This window comes from Dipteris shenzhenensis, chromosome 9 (genome assembly GCF_047967505.1).
Source record: "Dipteris shenzhenensis isolate YYH24624 ecotype China chromosome 9, Dip_SZ_1.0, whole genome shotgun sequence".
NCBI classification, from domain to species: Eukaryota; Viridiplantae; Streptophyta; class Polypodiopsida; order Gleicheniales; family Dipteridaceae; genus Dipteris; species Dipteris shenzhenensis.
Window position 1 is genome coordinate 6,801,235 of NC_141604.1, and position 5,888 is coordinate 6,807,122.

The following is a 5,888-nucleotide window of genomic DNA, read 5'->3' on the forward strand; positions in this document are numbered from 1 at the left end:
GACCACTTTACAAGTTACTTATTTCCTTTGAGTGGACGGAAAAGGAATATGATTCCTTGAAGCATGCCTTAGCAACAACACCGATCCTTAGAGCACCAAACTGGGATTTGATATTCCATGTTCATATTGACACATCAAACTTTGTTAGGATGTGTGCTTGCACAACTTGGTGAGCAAAAACTAGACCATCCCATTTATTTTGTAAGCTGCCAGCTAACGAGGCTAGAAACTACACCACAATGGAGCGAGAAGGCCTAGCAATGGTATATGTTGCTAAGAAATTTTGGCATTATCTACTAGCCAACAAGTTCATATTTTTTGTCGATCATCAAGCCTTACTCTATCTCGTGAACAAACCATGCCTGACTGGATGCATCACTCGATTGATGTTGATTCATATGGAGTTTGATTTCATAGTAGTAGTTAAGAAGGGCAAGACACATGTACTTGCGGATCACGTGTCACGAATTCCCAATGGAGAAGCTCCCACGGGAATGGAAGATGATCTTCTAGATGCCCCAATGTTTTTAATTGAGTTAGTACCAGAATGGGCAAAAGAAATTTATCACTATCTTGCCAATGGATTACTAATAGGAATACCTCTAGATAAGGCAAGAGCAAGAAGGTTGATTAGGGATACCGCTCCTTATTAAAGGGCAATTATATAAGATGGGAAAGGATGATATTCTTCGGAGATGTGTCCGAGGGGATGAATTCCTATCCATCTTAGAATAATCACATTCAGGGATAGCCGGTGGGCATTTTGCCGGCTAAATAACTGCTAGGAAAGTGTTATAGGCTGAATTGTGGTGGCCAACACTTTTCGGAGATGCTATTGAGTTTGTAAAAAGATGCGATCCATGCCAAAGGGCAACAAAACCACAAATTTGGGACCGCATGCCATTAACGATGAATCTTGCTTCTCAACGTTTTGAGAATTGGGGTATTGACTTTGTAGGTCCTATCAATCCAGTTGCGCGTGCAATGCAAGCCAGATTTATCATCGTGATGATAGATTATTTCACCAAATGGGTGAAAGCAAGAGCTACCAAGAAGGCAGATGCACGATCTACTGCTAAGTTCTTGTATGAACAAGTGATATCTAGATTTGGATGCCCATTAGAACTAGTTTAGAGGCTCGCACTTCTCTAACGAAGTAATATCACAATTATCATTTGGCTCTTGCCAAACTTCAATCCCCAAATAGAAATGCATCAGTCCAAGGTCTGTCATTTCAAACTCTCTTCCTAGCAATTGCTTTGTCTGTGAGATCTTCTCTTCATAGTTCCCTATTATGACAAGGTCGTCCACGTAAAGGACCATGATCATACACATGCCTCCTTCTCTGTAGTTATACAAATTTGCATCAGATGGGCTCCTCCTGAACCCGTTTTGCAAAAAGTAGGCATCAATCCACTGGTACCATGCTTGTGGGGCCTGTTTCATCCCGTTAAGTGCCTTCTTCAGTTTATAAACTTTACCTTCTGAATCGGGAATCACAAAACCTGGTGCTTGTTCCACGTATACCTCCTCCTTGAGATCTCCATTCAAAAAGATAGATTTTACATCCATCTGAAACACGGGCCAACTTTCTTGTGCTGCTAAAGCCAAAACACTACGAATTGTGGTTAGTCGAGCTGTCGGAGCAAAAGTATCCTGATAATCAAAACCATGTACCTGTGCGAATCCTTTTGCCACGAGTCGAGCCTTGTACTTATCCAACGTGCCGTCGGACTTGTACTTGTTATTGTACACCCACTTGGTGCCGATGACCTTGCGTTTTGGTGGTCGATCCACAAGGTTCCAAGTGTTGTTCTTCATTATGGAGCCATACTCCGACTGCATAGCCTCCATCCACCTATCATCACCCTGTGCCTCTTCAAGACATGGGTTCTTCAGCATGAATCACCTCTGTCATCAAATCATAGTTGATCAAGTGTTCCTGTGCCCTTCTTTGCTCCTCTAATCTCTTGAACCGGTGGTGTTCGGATGGTTCCTCCTCAATGGTTGGAGGTTCTCAGCCATCCAAAAGCTGCTTTACCCACTTCGAGAATGGCCGTTGTCATTGTGGTTCCATAGGCTCTTCTTCCTCTTCTTGATCTTGAATCCTCCCAAGCATCGTTGGGGGAGTTCGGTCTGTTGTTGTATTACCTTCTTGGTAACAGGATTATAAAGATGGTAACCCTTCGCCTCTTCACTGTAGCCCAAGAAAATACACTTCCGGCTCTTCGATTCCCATTTGGTCCTGTTAGCATCAGGGACATGCACAAAACAATCACATCCAAAAACTCTGAAATGTGCAGCTAAAGGTTTCTTACTACAATGGAGTCATCCCGTTCACAGCCTTCGTGTAGCTACGATTCAGAATGTAAACTGCCGTGTTACATGCTTCAGCCCAGAAAGTCTTTGGCAAATCTTTCCCTTTCATCATACTCCTGCCCATTTCGCAGATGACGCACATCTGCGCTCTGCTACTCCATTTTGCTGTGGTGTATGTGGCGGGGGCTTTTGCCTCTTGATCCTGTGACTTTTGCAGTAACTTTCGAATTCACTTGATGTGAACTCTCCACCTCTGTCTGATCTCAACTTCTTCACCTTCCTCCCCGTTTCTTTCTCGACCATTACATGCCATTCTTTGAACTTACTAAAAGCCTCATCTTTAGTCTTCAGGAAGTATATCCATATCCTTCTACTGTAGTCGTCGATCAGCATCATGAAGTAGTAGGAACCACCCAAAGCTTCCGTCTCCATCTTTCCGCAGAGGTCCGTGTGAACGAGCTCTAGAGGAGCCTTTGCCCTGCTGGCCTCTTTAGGAAAGGGCTACCAATGTTGATTGCCCGTCATGGAAGCTTCACATACATCAGGCAAATCTGTCATTTCTGGTAGGTCTGCAATCATTCCACTTTTATGCATCTCCTTTAAAGAACTAAGGTTTAGATGACCAAACCTTTCATGCCATAGCTTAGTGTTGCTCACATCCGCTTGAGCACTGAAAGCTGAGAGTTCATAGATGCTGTTGCGCCGTGTACCTTTACCAATGACCTTCCCTTAAAGATCCAAAATCTATGCACCGTTCTTATTGAATTGAACTTTGAGGTCCCGATCTGTGATCGCAGAAATGGACAACAAGTTCCTCTTGATATCTGGCACATAAAGAACATTGGACAACTGTTTTACAATTCCATCTGACTTGAGAGCAACCGTACCTTTTCCTTTTGTTGGACATTTTGCATCATTGCCGACTGCTACCAGGATGTCATTCCCTACCGTATGTAGAGAGGTATACCAATCCTTCCGACTGGTCATGTGGCGCGATGCACCACTGTCAATAATCCGCAGGTACATGAACTGCCTCCATGCAAATCTCCTCAATTGCTACGAACAGCTCTACTGGTACTGCCTGCGCGTTGTTGCTGGACTCTTTCTTTACTCCGTTCTTCTCATCTGCAATCTTCTTTCGGCGCTCATTCTGCTTATGCCCTGCCTTGTTGCAATAGAAGCACTTGATCTTCTTCTTTCTCTTTTTATCATCAGAAGAAGATGGGTTACCAGAGTCCTTACCCTTACCTTTCTTTGATCCAGCATAGAAAGTCGAATCTTCTCCAGTCCTCGTCTTTTGATGCATCTCCTCCTCCAGAAGCATTATGCTGAAATCCTCAAAGTTGAGGGGCGAACTTCTATTCTGCGTATTCGGTGCCGTAACAAGACCATCGTACTTTGGTGGGAGAATCTGTATGCACCTTTGTGCTAGATTCTCGTTGGTGATGGTGATGCCAATCGCAGTCATCTGATCGTGCAAATTCTTCACCCTGGTGATAAACTTCTCTGCCATTTCAGACTCAGACAGTTTCTCATTTGCGAGTTGAGTCTTCGGATTCTGAATCTGCATATGATTCATGGTCTCGTACTGATTTTTCAAGACCGTCCATGCCTCCTCTGCTACGGTGACATGTTGAATTAACGCCATGATAGAATCACTTACACTGCAGACAATAGAACACAGCACATCTGGATTTCTTCTTGTCCACGTAAGAATCTCATCCACAGTTGGTACTATCTGTTGTGCTGCATTGGCTAGATTCGGTCTCGCAACTGGCTTCAGGTCCACCCCAATAGCAGTATCCCAAAGCTCATATGCACTTAGGATGGTCTTCATCTTGAACTTCCAGAGTGGATAGTTAGTGCCGTCCAACTTTCCACTTTTGACGAACAGTGGGATTCGCAGTCTTGCGGCCTGGGCCATCTCTCACAATCTGCTCGCAAACAGAAACACACTACCAAATCTTCTTGCTAGAGCCCAGGCTTTGATACCATGTAAGAAAACAATACAACGTCTATGCTCAACAGATAACAGGATCTCGTATGCAAGAGAGAAAAGCAGATAGTATGGAGAATAAAAAATTTGATTACTGTAAAACTGATACAATAGATGGCACTGCCTCCCAGCTGTGCGCTCCTATGAGAGAAGCTTCGATGGCATGCTGGAAACAGTAGAGGATGGAGGCTGGATGCTAAGGAATTAGGGTTGTTGTAGCCAATGATGAATATGGGCTTCACGGGCTTGCTCTTATATAGCCACCACTTGTAGTCGGTTAGACCCAATTGGGTGACCGACCCAATCCACCCAAAACGGCTGACTGGGTTCGGTCCCGAAATAGGCCACCGAACACACGATAGAACCATGGCGCAGAATAGAGCAACTCACCTATGGTGTCCGTTCGGCCCATAGCCATCCGAGATCATCTGGGGCTCCAAACGGGCCCTGCAACCTGAGAGTGGGCTGCCCCGGGAAATGCTCCGTCTACCCTTAGTGCAGTCAGTCATGGGATGTCTTCCCACAGTTGCATGTAGCCTAGTTGGCAGTGTGCCAACTCTATCTGAAGCCGTCTAGCCATCAGGCCACACATGGCCCCTATCTAGTGTCCAAATTAGGACCTACCGAATAACCGAGCTACTCAAATGCCTTCTCCTCATATGGGGGCCTTACAAGTAGAGTTAGCTAGTTCCCGCGTAGTTACACGAGAGAGGAGCATTGATATCTAACAGTCTTGTGCATTTCCTCGGCCAGGGTTTCTCCCTGCGAAGTCCCTCATTCATGGGTCTTTGTCCTCCACGTGCTCAGAGTCGGGTGCCAAGTGAAGACCAAGTGAAGACTGTGGGTTCTAAATCCACAAAGGTGGCCTCAATCTGTAGCTGTGGCTCAAGGGCTAGTTGTTGCTGGCCTCGCCTTTCGGCGGACATACTGGCGAAAGGGTTCTCCATATCTGTTGAATCCATTCGGCCCAACCGTCCAAACATGTTGGATATCATACCTCTTAACCTAGAGGCTATAGAAGGAGCAGGAGAATGAGGTGGAACTAGGCTAGAGTAGGGGGCTTCAGAAGCCCTTGAACCAATTCCCTAAAATTGGATTACACTAGGGCTCTATGCGAGCTTTGCCATGGCTCTTAAAAGTTTTAAAAAGCAGTCCTACATCCTGATTGAAACCCAACATAGAGTGAATTTTTTGGAAGAGGCCTATAGAGACACTACCAAACAATCACACCAGTTTCAAGCACAATTGATAGAATTAGATAGAGCTATTATAGCAAGTGAGTAGCAAGTGGAGGTGCTGAATTCGAAGTCTGCACCATTGAGATTAGGCAAGAAGGAATCAAGAAATAGATTTCTAATGTAGAGCAGTCCTCACATCAAGGCCCTAACACAGAGTGAGAGCTAGGAATAGAGCTCCTGCCGATCCCAAACTAGAGCAAAAAATGGGCTGAGTGTAGCTCGAAATACTGTCCTCGAGCTTGGGTTCCTTGGACAAAATTCTTCCAGACCTCAAGTGCATGTATAAGATCTCTGGCAAGGTACACTCTACCTCAAATTTAATTCTATATTCTTGA